This window comes from Aethalodelphis obliquidens, unplaced genomic scaffold (genome assembly GCF_003676395.1).
Source record: "Aethalodelphis obliquidens isolate GAN/ISIS:26980383/991018 unplaced genomic scaffold, ASM367639v1 scaffold20, whole genome shotgun sequence".
Taxonomy (NCBI): domain Eukaryota; kingdom Metazoa; phylum Chordata; class Mammalia; order Artiodactyla; family Delphinidae; genus Aethalodelphis; species Aethalodelphis obliquidens.
In genome coordinates, this window is record NW_020837964.1 from 19,929,109 (window position 1) to 19,944,563 (window position 15,455).

Here is a 15,455-nt window from a genome sequence, read left to right on the forward strand (position 1 = left end):
CACACACACACACACACACACACACACACACACACACACACACACACCCCTTTCCTGGCTTTCGGGTAGGCTCAGTACCCAGCAGGACTGAAGTCATGTACAGAGCCTTCACAATTAATATTGGAAACTGTCTAACAAGTTGTACAATTTGGTTTAATGGGATGTCTGATGAGTAACACATGGTTGTTTGTCAACTAAAAATATGTTGAAGACCTTTCAGCAAACCAGGGGAGACATCTCTTGTGTCACATCTCACAAACAGCTGCGCCCTGCCCTGGGTACACATAATTGCTGAAACTGATTGGGGAGGGCTGGAAGCGTTGATGCTGTCGTATTAATTTGCTCCATAAATCAACACATGAACTTGACAGCCCTTTAAAATCTTTATCATCGTGCATTTATCTTTTCTGTTCTGAAGGAGCTGTATCTGACTTCGATCCAAAGCAACTTATATTCATTAAACAAATATTTATTGAGCATTGACAGGTGATGAAGATTAGTATTGGCAGGGTCTGGGACCGTCTTCAAGAAGCTCACAGTTTCACGGGGAAATAGACATATAAGCAAAAAATTGCAACTTAGTGTGATCAGGGCGGTGATAGGCATCGAGGTAGTGTTGCTGCAAAGATTCATTCATTCTTCATTCATTCATTTATTCATTCCACAAAGACTAAGACCTGCTAAGATAGAGGTGTGGCCTCTGCAGACACAGGACACAGTGCCTACTTCAGAGAGCTCAGTCTAGGAGCAAGAAACAGACATACAAATGGATTATAAACAAATATAAGCTATCGCAATCTGTAGCGGGTATGGTGGGGCAGGCCAGAGCAGGGAAAGGTCATCTCATGTCGGGGAATCAGGGAAGACTTAATAGGTGAAGTGGTGCTTGAGGTAAGTCTTGAAAGATGGGCAAGTGTTTATATCCTGGGTGGGTGAGGAAAAAAAATCAGTGATGGGAGTGGCATGTGCAAAGGCCCTTTTTTGTGGGGGTGGGCAGTGCAGAGAGAACAGATTGTTCAGGACCAGGAAGTAGTGTGGCATGGACTGAGCATGGTGTGAGGCGGCTGTGGTGAGAGGGGCGGCCAGAGGATCAAGTGCAGGTCACATCATGAACGGTCTTAAACGCCCAGCCAGGGAGCCTAATGTTTTCCCCACACCTCATTCACAGTCAAGTCCCAGCCTTGTTCTTCCTTCCTCGCATGATATGGGAACATATATGTATATGTATAAGTGATTCACTTTGTTATAAAGCAGAAACTAATACACCATTGTAAAGCAATTATACTCCAATAAAGATGTTAAAAAATAATAATAACAATGATGTTTCTATAACCAAGGTTTAGAAATGTGATTTCTGAGACTCCCTAGCTCTGTCCCTTTAATTTCTTCCCTATTAAGGAAACTAAAATAAATTATCTATAAAGATTGTGTAAAAAAAAAAAAAAAAGAAATGTCAGCTCTGATTGTTTATGTGATGTAAAACACAGTGCAAAGTCTCAGGCTTGAGAATACCATGCATGTGAAATAGGAAGCTTTGGATTAAGTTTGGTTGCCTGTTTATGAGGTTTTTGGCTTGCTTATCTGTTCACTTTTTTAACAGACCCCACCTTAGAACTAGAGAATCAATCTGAATATTAACAAGACCTTCCCTCCTCCCCCCACCAGGTGATTCAATGCTGAATTAACTATGAGGAGTGTTGGTCCCCCAAAAGAGCCAGGTCAGTCTGACTTCAAAATGTCTCCTCTTTCTAAGACCTCATGTTGCTCTATTTTGGGTTACCTCCCAGGTTTATTCCTAAATATCATGAACAGTTTTGGCCAGGAATAATGGATCCGTCGTCAGAGGCTGCATATTTCTACCTATAGTGCGAGTTTTGGGTTTAAAGTGCTGATACGGTTTGTGGCTGATCAGAATGGAAAATAGCACAAGGGGCTCCCCAATTTGTAAGGCTATGAAAAAGTCTTCATGGAAAATAGAGTAGAAAATTCTTCATTCTAACATGGAGTCAAGTGGTTTCTTTTTAAGCTTTTTTTTTTTTTTGATGTGGACCATTTTTAAAGTCTTTATTGAATTTGTTACAATATTGCTTCTGTTTTATGTTTTGGTTTTTTGGCTGCAAGGCATATGAGATCTTAGCTCCCGGACCAGGGATCGAACCCGCACCCCCAGCATTGGAAGGCAAAGTCTTAACCACTGGACTGTCAGGGAAGTCCCTCAAATGGTTTCTTATGAAAGAAAATTCTGATATTAAGAAGAAACCCATACTGGGCATATACCCAGATAAAACCATAATTCAAAAAGACACATGCACCCCAATGTTTATTGCAGCACTATTTACAATAGCCAGGTCATGGAAGCAACCTAAATGTCCATCGACAGATGAATTGATAAAGAACATGTGGTACATATGTACAATGGAATATTACTCAGCCATAAAAAGGAACAAAATTGGGTCATTTGTAGAGACGTGAATGGACCTAGAGACTGTCATCCAGAGTGAAGTAAGTCAGAAAGAGAAAAACAAATATTGTATATTAACACATATATGTGGAATCTAGAAAAATGGTACAGATGAACCGGTTTGCAGGGCAGAAGTAGAGACACAGATGTGGAGAACAAATGTATGGACACCAAGGGGGAAAGTGGCCGGTGGTGATGGGATGAATTGGGAGATTGGGATTAACACATATACACTAATATGTATAAAATAGATAACTAATAAGAACCTGCTGTATAAAAAAAAATTCAAAAAAAAAGAATAAAAATAAATAAAAAGAAACCCAATCTTACCAAGACGATTTATTGGGCAATGTTTGCTGACACTGCAAAGTATTTTCTTCTTTAACTACTCAGTGTGCTTACTTATTCATTGATTCATTCATTCCACAAACCTTTGTTTCCTGTGCTGTGTCCTGGAAACAGAGGAGTAGTACATGGTCACTGTCCTCAAGGAGTTCATGATCTGGAGGAAGAGACAGATAAAACACGAATTACAACCCATTGTCATACGTGATAGATTACAGCCCTTTTGTGACACAGACTTTTCTGCTGGTCCCAATTTCAAGCATTTTGTTTAATGTGTAGACCACATATGTGAGTGTCTCAAAAAGTTGTCGAATTTGTGTACTGTCACCTTAGTTATTCTAGTTACCAACAAAGTGCTTGGGAGTAGGGGAGTGGTACAGAGAAAGGGGTAGCTTTGTTGGCTGGGGATAATTCATAGGGTTGAAAACCTTCGTTCACTCATTTGATAGATATTTACTGAGGCAGGTATAGGAGTGGGGGATCGGGGGATTGGGCGGATTCTTGCAATATCAAGTATAACCTGTGGCCGAGTAAATGTCTGTAAATACATTTTTAAAAAATAAATTTATTTTATTTATTTATTTTTGGCTGCATTGGGTCTTCGTTGCTGCACATGGGCTTTCTCTAGTTGCGGCGAGCAGGGGCTACTCTTCGTTGTGGTGTGAGGGCTTCTCACTGCGGTGGCTTATCTTGTTGCAGAGCATGGGCTCTAGGCGCGCGGGCTTCAGTAGTCGTAGCATGCAGGCTCAGTAGTTGTGGCTCGTGGGCTCTAGAGCACAGGTTCAGTAGTTGTGGCGCATGGGCTTAGTTGCTCCATGGCATGTGGGGTCTTCCTGGACCAGGGCTTGAACCTGTGTCCCCTGCATTGGCAGGTGGATTCTTAACCACTGCGCCACCAGGGAAGCCCTGTAAATACATTTTTAAGGGTGGTTTTTGTTTAAAAAATCTGAATGACCAAGGGGGATTGGGGATTAGGAATGAACAAGATATCCTTGGTTCCTGTCCTTTGTCTCCCAGAGAAGATGCTGCTAAATATATAATCAGATGGTAAATCAACTAATTCTGCTTGTGACAAACATTTGGGGGAGGTGGAGAGTTCTATGAGAGTATGTGATGAGAGAGGTGACCCAGCCTGAGGCATCAATAAATGCTTCTCTGATAACTGGAAATGTATAGTCTTTGACTTACATCACCCCATTTCCTCCTCCCCCAGCCCCTGGCAACCACTACTCAGTTATCTATTTCTGTGAAATAATGTGTGTGTGTGTGTTTAGATTCCCATATAAGTGATATCATACAGTATCTGTCTTTCTCTGTCTGATGGCTTATTTCACTTAGCATAATGCCCTCCAGGTATATCCATGTTGGTGCCAATGGCAGGATTTCTTTCTCTTTATTGGCTGAATAATATTCCATCGTGCATGTGTGTATATATATTTATAGCACATTTTCTTTATTCATCCAGAGGTCAAAGGTACAAATTTTTAATTATAAGAAGAATAATTTCTCAGGATCTAATGTACAGCATGGTGACTATAGTTAATACAGTATCGTGTGCTTGAAAGTTGCTGAGAGTAGTTATTAGCCACACACACACACACAATTAAGTGTGTTAACTGAGGGAGGTGATGGATATGTCAATAATCTCGATCTTGTTAATCATCCTATAATGTATATGTATAACAAATCATCACATTGTACACTTTAAATATATGCAATTGTATCTGTCAATTAGTCCTGAGTAAAGTTAAAAAAAAAGAGAAATGCTTCTCGGAGGCTATGACGCATGAGCTGATACTTGAAGGGAGCCTACTGGAGGGAGGTGCATTCCAGGCAGCAGGAACACCAAGTGCAAAGGCCCCGGGGCACGATGGAACTTGGTGCATTCCTCCAAATGAAAGCTAGTGTGGCTAGAAGAACATGGGCCGTCTTGGAAGTTAGCTGTCCTCCTTACTTGGCGTTTGTTTAAATACAGAGTTCTCTCTCAGCCTCGTGGACAGGAGAGATGTGACAAAATAGAAAGGAACCTGGCCCAAGAGACCACTTAACAGTTATTTAACCATGGACGCTGACCATCTACCCCATCTACCCCAGTGGGGTTTCCTGCTCCCCCTCCCCCGCTTATCTACAAGACATTGTGGATGGGAAAGTGCTTAGAAGCAGTACAAACTCTGTTGTTATGAACTGTATGGTTATGAAGTCCCTGTCTCGCCTTCTGTTACCTCAGGGATACATCTGTGGGGTAAAGAGAGGTAAAGTGGCTATGATCCTGGCTTCCGTGTTGACGGGTGGTGGTTAATTTAAGAGACTTAAGTTTTTCTTCTTAAGCGCACAATAGCATTGTAGAAAACAGCTGACTGTCCCCAGCTGCCTGTAAACACCCAACCGGAAGCAGCGGACAAAGAGCTGATTATGACAGAAAGGCACCCGGCTGTTAGTACTTGAGCTGACAGATGTCATTAGCAAGTGAGAATGAAAGGGAAATTGGCCAGTTGCTGGGAGAGACGACGCCTCTCTGCACTTCTTACAAATCCGGTGGACAGTACCATAGGGGTGGCACTTGGATGGGGTGAGGGTCATGGCTGGGGATAGGGGTGTCTCAACCATAGATCCAGACCATCTCCAGCACTGTGGGGACTTGAGGATGTAATTATTCTCAGATCGGGAATAGGTGGGAACCAGGGGAAGGCAGTAAATGAATCAAAGTTTAACTCTGAGGATTAACGGTTGAGGTACGTGATGGGTTGAGTGATGTCTCCCCCCACCTCGCGCCCTCCCCCCCACAAGATATGTTGAAGTCCTAACTCCGAGTACTTCAGAATCTGATCTTATTTGGAAATAGGGTCTTTACAGAGGTAATCAAGTTAAGATGAGGTTGTTAGGGTGGGTTCTAATCCAATATGACTGATGTCCCTATGAAAAGGGGAAATTTGGACATAGAGCCAGACACACACAGAGGGAAGATGGAGTGAAGACCCACAGGGAAATGATGGCCATATAACTGGAGTGATGTATCTTCAAGGGATATATCAAGGGATGCCAAGGACTTCTGGTCAACACCAGCAGCTAGAAGGAACAAGGAAGGATTCTCCCCTAAAGTTGTCAGAGAGAGCCTGGCCCTGCCACACTGTGATTTTGGAGTTCCAGCCTCCAGAACTATGAGACAATACCTTTCTGTTGTTTTAAGCTACCCAGGTTTTGGTACTTTGTTACAGCAGCCCTGGGAAACGAATCCAGGGAGCTTTCCATGAGGATCGTTTAACTTTTCAAACTTCTCCAGTAAGACAGAGGTATAATATTTTTGCCACAGATATGAGGGAGGCAGTCATTTTCTCAGAGCCACTGCCAATTCATTCAAATACTTATCATATCCCGACAGTGCCCGCCTGCACGCATGCCTCCTCTGTCCAGGCACCATGACAAGTAGAACATCTCAGTGGGGAGTAAAATAGATGCTTCACAGAAAAGCAGACCTGGACCAAACGTCTGCTCTGCTGCTCCCAAACTGTGTGATCCAGGGCAGGCAACCTTCCCAGGTCTCGGTTTTCACGTCTGTGAAAGGAGGATTATCCCACCACTCTCCTGGGGTGCTGGGGAGATTCGCTGGGAGTGTGCATGTGAGGCGCTTAGCCCTGGCCAACTCGAGGAAGTGCTACAACACTGCGATGCGTTATGATTAATAGGATCCTATCCAGCAGCTGTTTTCTTCAGCCGCAGGCTTTTACTGGCTTAATGATCACAGACTGTGGGAGACGATGTTCAGTGACACCAAACTCTAACTCCCATAACTGACACCTTAGAGGATGGGGAATGGACACAGCTGGCCGTTTGCAGCCTCCCGTCTCCCTGGCGTCTGACTCAAGGGCCTGGGTGTTCTTTTGCTGACTTCAGGCTTCTCCTAAACTCCACTCTGAACGCTGCCTCCTATGCTCAGGATCTCTTTAAATCTCTTTCCCCTCTCTCCCATGGAAACTCACAGTCCTTCACGTTGGTTAATCTATTTATTATTTATTTATTTATTTAATTTATTTTTCGCTGCGTCGGGTCTTAGTTGCGGCACGCGGGATCCTCGTTGAGGCGAGCAGGATCTTTCATTGCGGCGCGTGGGCTCCTCTCTAGTTGTGGCACACGGGTTTTCTCTTCTCTAGTTGTGGCACACGGGCTCCAGAGCGCGTGGGCTCTGTCGTTTGCGGCACGCAGGCTCTCTAGTTGAGGCGTGCGAGCTCAGTAGTTGTGGTGCATGGGCTTAGTTGCCCCACAGCACGTGGGATCTTAGTTCCTTGATGAGGGATTGAACCTGCGTCCCCTGCATTGTAAGGTGGATTCTTTACCGCTGGACCACCAGGGAAGTCCCCATGATGGTTAATCTAAAAGGGATGCCTACACTGATTAAAAAACCTTATACAAAGGTGTGAACAAATGATAGTTCATACTACTCCTTGGGGTTTTACCATTTAAAATAGAGTTTGTTAACTTCAAAGAAGTTCTGTTTGATGGAGTGCTTGTGGGAAATATGTTTGTGGTCTGGATTTGGGGGACAGTACCTGCTATAGACTGAAAGTTTGTGTCTCCCCCCCGCTAATTCATTTGTTGAAACCTAATCCCCAATCGAATGGTCTTTGGAGGTGGGGCCTTTGGGAGGTGATTAAGAGCCCTCATGAATGGGATTGGTGCCCTTATAATAGAGACCCAGAGAGCTCCCTTGCCCCTTCTGCCAAGTGAGGACACAGCGAAAAGATGGCCCTCTATGAACTAGGAGGTGGGCCCTCGCCAGACACTGGATCTGCCGGCACCTTCGTCTTGGACCTCCCAGCCTCCAAAGCCGTGAGAAATGATTTCTGCGGTTTACAGGCCACCACTTCTATGGTGTTTTGTTACAGCAGCGCGTGTGAACTAAGATGGTCTCCCTTTCTACTAAATGAACCCCAGAAAAAGACAGTGTGTCAGCGATGGGACACGTTGCTTGTGAAAGGCCGCCACTGCGGTCTCTCCCGTGACAGGCCACTGGCTTGACATCACTTTCCACCTTCTGTACAGCATAGGAGGGTTGTTTGAATTAACCAAGGGCATCTCGGCTTGCTCTCTTGCTCTTCCCAGAACTTGACTTATTCCCACTCCTGTGATGCTGTTCCCTAGGCCTTTTCTTTCTCTGTGTGTTACCATTTTCACGTTAACGAAGTCAAAGCCAAACAGGACCCATGACTGGAGAATATGGGAAACTTTATTTCAGTTATTGTCTCAAACCAGCAATAAAAGAGAATTCCTCCTAAGGCTAACTCTGGATTTGGCCCTGATATTCCCAGACTCTGACTTTTCACCTGCCGTTCCCTCTACCTGGAGTGTCTTTTGATTACCTTGACCTCCTGTTCAACTCCTCCTTGTCTTTCAGGGGCCTGCTCACCTGTAACCCCCTCTCCGAAGCCTTCCGTGCTGCTCTGTATCCCTGCTGAGGTGCTGGTCACATGGGATTGTTCACATATCCGTCTCCCCCTCTAGACTGTGAGGTTCTTGGGAAAGAGGATGGATCTAATTCAGAGGCCCAGGCATATAGTTGGGATCATTAATAATTGATGCACAAATGAGTGGATAAATGGGTGGAAAGAGGCAGGGAGAGATGGATGGGTGGATAGATGGATGAATGGATGAAGGTGTGAGATAATTTCAGCATCTCTGACCCTGCTTCAGATAGGGATGGAATTTACCTACAAGTTTGTGTTATCTTTTAATGTGGACACAGGTCTGCTCATAGCCAACATGAATGAGATAGATAGATGATGGATGGATGGATGGATGGATGGATGGATGGATGGATAGATGAGAGAGAGAGAGAGAGAGAGAGAGAGAGAGAGAGAGAGAGAGAGAGGGATTGATCGATCTACTATGGCGTGAGCAACTGAGAGTTTGTAACTTTTCCTGATGCATTTCATAAATAGAATGTATTAACTCCGAAGAAGATGGACTTGGTGGACTGTGTGGGAAATACTTTTGAGGACCACATTTGGGGGCAGTGCCCCTTTGTCCTGCTTCTATCAGAGGTTCCGAGTTTGCTCACCTGCTCCCACTTCCTGCTCTGGGTCTGGACTGCTCGCATCTCTGTGGCCTCCTGCCTTGCCCTCCCGGCTGGATTGGACCTTCTCTGATTCGACCTGAATGGGTCTCAGCTGGACCTCCCAGCTCCATGGGGGCTTGGGTGTGGCAGCACCGGAGGAACAGAGGGCCCAGTGGGCAGTCCCTACTCTTGAAGAGCTGGAGAAAGAACAAGGGGCTCCGAGCGGGACAACCTGCCCCCGCAGCTGGGATGTTTGGAACGTGTTGCTCTGATGCTGCTAAGCTGTGGCAGCTTTCAGACAGACACCCCTTGCGGTCTTCTGTGTGTGTTCTTGCTTTCTTTTATCTAAGATGAGTGGTGATTGAAGCTGGAGAGGAGCCTATTGTCTGGAAAGAGAGCTGACCAGCAACAGGTTTTTATAAAATCCATGGTTCTTAAAGGAGAGAGCTCTGTCGATTTTGGGGTCCTAAAGACCACTTCACACAAAACCTATATGTGCCTTTGTCTGAAGGGCAAGGGGGGCGGGTGGTCTCTTCCCCGAGGCTGAACTGTATTTGCAGGCAACCCCACCCTCCATGTATAAAAGGCATCCAAAGAAAGCCTCAGGCTAGATTAATCCTTAACTTGACTCCTTAAACTTGAAAGATTTTTATTCATATTAGGGAGACTGAGATAACTTATTAGATAAAACAATACTGGCGAACTTGGCAACCTTTAGCCAGGCCATCACTTCCCCTGCCTGGGTTTCAGTTTTCCTACCTATACCATTGTTAGAATGCTGCTCTCATACTTACTTCATGGAGCTGTGCAGATCAAATAAGTTCACATACATTGTAAGATGTTAAACAGATGCTAAGGTTTGATGGTCATTATTATGAACATAGTACCAACCATCCATCTCAGAACAGAGGAAGTCTGCAGAGTGACCTGGAGAGTTAATGGGACCAATGCTATTTATCCTTCGACATCCACCTCTTCATGGTTGTCTGTGTCAGAGTCTCCGGGCCTGGACGTGGAGATGGGTGGGCAGGTAGTAGAATTGCAGTGAGTTTCTCTCTTGGTTTTAGCATTTCTGGCTGGGGGCATTTGTGTGGGTCGGTAAAGGGTGTTGTTAGAATATGAAATCCTAAGTCACATGAGGAGAGAATTACTGGTATTCAAGGCCTTCCAGAGTCTGCCCGGCAGGCCCTCACCCTCTGCTTTCCACTTTTACAATCACATTTTGTCTCCTCTAGACTTAGCTCTCGGCTACACTGAGGGACAGCCTTATCCTGCCAGGGACCCATCTAGTCCAGTCCCGTCTCCATATTTGGATCACACTTTTCCTTTTTCAGGGAGTGAGAAGTTGTGCAAGTCTGAGATTTTATCACAGCCAGGGGACCCCGGAATTCCTGAATCCTCATGTCTATCCATTCTTCCTTCTATGATGTCCAGGAGGGAAAGCTATTCCCAGGGTAAGGAGAAGGAGAAGGAGAAGGAGAAGGAGAGGAGGAGGAAGAGGAAGGGGAAAGGGAAGAGGAAGGTAGCAAAGGGGGAGGGGGAGAAGGAAAGTTTGTTACATCGTTTAAGGGAGATTTAACCCCAAGAACTATGGTGGATTTCTGGTGTACCAGGCTAGACACTGTGAAGCACTCCCTTTCGAAAATCTAAGTGGACTCAAGAGACATCAGAGTAGCTCAGTCTGTCCATGTGCCTTAAGAACCAGACCCAGGGGCTTCCCCAGTGACGCAGTGGTTAAGAATCCACCTGCCAATGCAGGGTACACGGATTCAAGCCCCGGTCCGGGAAGAGCCCACACGCCGCGGAGCAACTAAGCCGGTGCGCCACAACTACTGAGCCTGCGCTCTAGAGACCACGTGCCACAACTGCTGAGCTCGTGTGCCACAACTACTGAGCCCACACACCTAGAACCCATGCTCCGCAAAAGGAGAAGCCACTGCAATGAGAAGCCCACGCACCGCAACGGAGAGTAGCCCCCGCTTGCTGCAACTAGAGAAAGCCCGCGTGCAGCAACAAAGACCACGTAAAAAAAAAAGAGAGAACAGACCCATCCTCAGCAGGGTCACCTTGTTGAGGGAAAAACTATACTCAGAGACCCTGGCAGACGAGTTTTTAGAGCATCAGAACAGGACTGAGGCCCCATTTCTGGAGCAGAGCTGTCCCAGGCTGTCAAAGCCGGCTTGATGGTCTGGGGTGGCCCCTGAGTCTGGACCCCTGAGGGAGAACAGAGAAGAGGCAAAAGGGACAGAAAACCATGTCCCTGCTGCAGGTCTCGCCACTCTGGCTGCGTGGAAGGAAGAGATAGAAAAGAAGAGGCCATGTTCATACGAATTGGATGCCGTTTCCAGCCCAGAAAGACGCTCTCCCCCACCTCCCCATCCTTTTTTATTGTTTTGAAAGTAAAATTTTAGTTTAGAACAAGAAGAGATATAACCAATCACTCATTAAAAAAAAACTGACAAATACAGTGAACATGATAGAAACTTAGAAAAGATAATTTTATTATTTTCTTGATGTATCTCTAATATTTTTCTCCCATAATCTTTGGCTACATACTATCATTGTCTTCATATGGCCACAAATTTATATTAGTTTTCTATAGACAGAGGGATAATTCAGTCTTTCCTCTAGCATGACTGATGGAAATATATTTATTATTGTTGCTTTAAAACATTTTTTTCCGTTTCACTACTCTTTATTGGTAATAGTATATATATTTACAGGAATTCTGTCAAATTTGGGAAAGCATTCTATCAGATTTCTTACCTATAGAATCTCTAACAATTTCAGTGTAGATTTTTTTAATGCAGTTGCTAATTTAAAAAAATATTTTTTATTGAGATATAGTTCATATACCACGAAATTCATCCCTTTGAAGAATATAATTGACAAAGTTGTACAATTATCACCACTATCTAATTCCAGAACATTTCCATCACCTCCAAAAGAAGCTGGGTACCCACTGGCAGTCACTCCCCATTCTTTTGTCCTCCCCAGTCCCTAGCAGCCACGATTCTACTTTTTGTCTCTATGGATTTGTTTATTCTGAACATTTCCTGTAAATGGAATCATACGGTATGTGGCCCTTTGTGTCCGACTTCTTCCACTTCACATAATGTTGCCAAGGTTCGTCCATGTTGTAGCGTGTGTCTCTACTTCATTTTTTTACATGGCTGCATAATACTTCATTGTATGGATATGCCACCTTTTGTTCATCCATTCATAAGTTGGTGGGCATTTGGGTTGTTTCCATAGTTTGGCTGCTATGAGTAATGCTGCTGTGAATATTCATGTACGGTTGTTTTCAAGGACATGTTTTCATTTCTCTTGGGTATATACAGAGGAGTGCAATTGCTGGACCATGTGGTAACTCTGTTTAACTTTTTGATCTTGAGACTTTCTTTTTAAAACATTTTTATTGGAGTATAGTTGATTTACAATGTTGTGTTAGTTTCAGGTGTACAGCAAAGTGAATCAGTTATACATTTATCCACTCTTTTTTTTTTTTTTTTTTTTTGCGGTATGCGGGCCTCTCACTGCTGTGGCCTCTCCCGTGGCGGAGCACAGGCTCCGGACGCGCAGGCTCAGCGGCCATGGCTCACGGGCCCAGCCGCTCCGCGGCATGTGGGATCTTCCCGGACCGGGGCACGAACCCTTGTCCCCTGCATCGGTAGGCAGACTCTCAACCACGGCGCCACCAGGGAAGCCCCCGTTTTTTTTTTTTGTTTGTTTTTTATCCACTCTTTTTAAAGATGCTTTTCCCATATAGGCCATTATAGAGTATTGAGTAGAGTTCCCTGTGCTATATAGTAGGTAGGTCCTTATTAGTTATCTATTTTATATATAGTAGTGTGTTTACACGACGGGCAATGATACCGCTTCACCTTGAAAGCAGGTTAAGGTTGGGTGGTGGTGTGGTGAGCTGGGGGAGGGCACTGTGGAGCACCCAGCTGAGGTGAGCACCCAGCTGAGGTCTTCCAGTGCTCCCTTCTCTCTTTTCTGATTGCCCAGAGCAATGTGTCCTGTGTCAGGGACACAGCAGGAAAAATAAACCCATTTATGGGTTGCATTTCTAAAAGGTAGAAAATGAAAGTAACTGTATTTAGTCCCACGAGAGAAAATGCATCCTTGCCCTTTAAATTACTTAGCATAGTGCTAAAGAGTGAGCTATAGACCCGGGCTGCATGGGTTGGCATCCCAGCTCCACTACTAACTAGCTGTGCACCTTGATTAAGTCACTTGACCTTTCAGTGCCTTGGTGTCATCGACCATAACGTGGGGAGATGCTAACACTCGTACTTCCCTTGTGGAGCTGTTGTCCTCACACGATAATACATGTAACATATGAAACAGGGTCCCTGGAAAATGCTCAGCCTAAAGTGACCTTCAAAAGGTCGCTCTGAGAGTGGGTGTGGAGGACAAGTAGGCAAGAGCGGGAGGGAGGAGATGGGGATAATGGTTAAAAGGCTCTTGATCATTCAGTCTCTAATCAATAAGCAATTTGCTGGTGTTTCATGAGCCTTTAATCAGATAATTTGGAGCCAGGATCCAGTTTTGATGTCATGTGAAACACATGGAGTGCCTTTTATTTTACTTTACTTCTTTTTTTTTTTTTTACTGTTTTATTTCATTTTAGTTATTCATGCTACCTGGTGGACTTTATTTTATCCTAGTTTCTTCATCGTGCGGTCAAGGACCTGGATAATTGATATTTTTTCTAGGGCCCCTCCCCCTATCAAACACACATGATAACACTTGACTTGATTTTATGAGCTTCAAATGCAAAACAAGATCATATCATGTTTTATTTGCGTCCTGCCATCAGAACGTCACTCTGTTCCTTGCGGCCAGGAGGTCTCTGAGGTGGTTGCTACTTGTGGCCCTCCTGGCCCCTCCATTCCATGGAAAGGACGGGCTGCTTAGAGGAGGGGGATTGTCCACTGCGGGGGCCCCAGGCGCAGGCAGAAATCCACCTCTGAGTGAAGTATGTGGCTCTCCATCAGGGGACCTGGCTCTCTCCTGGCCATCGGGGGAGATTTGCACACCAGAAGCGTGAACATGGGCGTGTTCATGAGGCTCATGTACACAGGATCCAATAGCTTCCAAGAGTAGCCGTCATCCTTTGTTCAGATTCTACACGCAGCCTGCGACCAACTTTCCTTGGTCCCTTGATAGTGGGACCAAAGCTCTCTGGGAACAGGTATGGGTGTTCCAATGGTGGGGACGATCCATCCACCTGTGGGAATCAATGCTGTGTGCTCAGGGTCTGTGTGAGGAGCTTCACGGGATCTGGTCACCTCAGGGCACATGGACAAACTCGAGTGTCTAGCCATCCGCAGCCGTGGATTTCTCTGCAGCTGTTTCCCTGAATCCAGGTACAGTGGCCTCTGTACCTCTCGTCATTAGGCAAAAGGCTAGTGTCAACAGCCATCAATTTAGTTAACTGCCTGGGCTGATATTTCTGTCCCCAAATGAAGGGACATTTAACTTCCAGCTAAAAGCATCACTAGGAGTCTTTAGTAAAACCAATGCCAAGTTTATTTGTTTGTTCAATCCTGGTAAAGAGATAACATGGGCTTGTTTGTGCTTGTTTTTCCTCAGTACAATCATTGACTTTACCTAGAGCTTTTAAAAAAATTAGCTAAAATCCGCAGTTGAGTTAATAAACAGAGTTGAAAACCTCCAAGCTGATAATGCAGGTACCATCTACTGATTGGTCACCCTTGATGGACATGGCCCAGCAGGTGACTCTGGGCTGCATTGTGCAGGGCAGGGACTCTGTTTTCTAGAAATCTACAATTGTTTTAGACCCCTCTTTTAGTCCAGAGTCTGGGCCCTTGGGCACAATCAGTGTAGTCGCATGCCTTCCAAGAATTTAATATCATCGTCAGCCTGGCAGGAACTTAGCTTTCTTATGAGTTTTGGGAGGTTGTGAGTGCCACCCACCCCACATTTAGATTCCCGCAGGTGACAAGCCTGGTTCCTCTATGTGAGCATTGCATTTTAACAATGACATGAGCTCATTTTATTGAAAGCTTAAGATGAGACCAGCATTGTTCTGATCACTTTATGTGCCCTATGAGACAATGGTGTTACTGTCCCCATTTTACAGATAAGGAAATGGAGATCCAGAGAAGATAAGCAACTTGCCCAATAACAACTAACATTACAGAGCTCTTTTCATGTATCGGACTCTCCACTCTCCATGTGCCGGGTTCTTCACATTACCTCTATTAAATCTTCAATGATATAAGTTCTATTATTATTTACATTTTTGTTTATGAGGATGCTCAGGTGCAAACAACTAACTTATTCAAGGTCAACTAAGTTATTCAAGGTCACAGAGGTGAGGTAAGTCAGGCTTGGGCAGTACCTTGGCCAGGGTTGCTTCAGTTCTCAACCATCATGCTATCCCACCTCTCAGGAGATATTTAACTAGAATAACTTGGTTATCTGTGAGCTTAGATGTGTTGTTGAATTTTCCCCTTCAAGGCATAATGAATTACCTAAAATGATTATTATGCTTTGTTCATAATTTATTTTCCTTTCTGAAGCCAGTCTGCAGAAACTTAAAATATATCAGACTGAACACTAAGTGAG

At 44.7% G+C, this 15,455-nt stretch overlaps 1 long non-coding RNA gene across 1 annotated transcript in view; it reads left to right on the forward strand.

The window, feature by feature from the left end:
• The first annotated feature begins 87 nt into the window (after window positions 1-87).
• The window catches only part of LOC113627242 (uncharacterized), a 383,675-nt gene continuing 368,307 nt past the window's right edge, over window positions 88-15,455 (forward strand). Inside the window, exon 1 of the long non-coding RNA XR_003435482.1 lies at window positions 88-1,718. This is a non-coding gene — a long non-coding RNA (uncharacterized LOC113627242). The remainder of the gene's footprint in view (window positions 1,719-15,455) is intronic.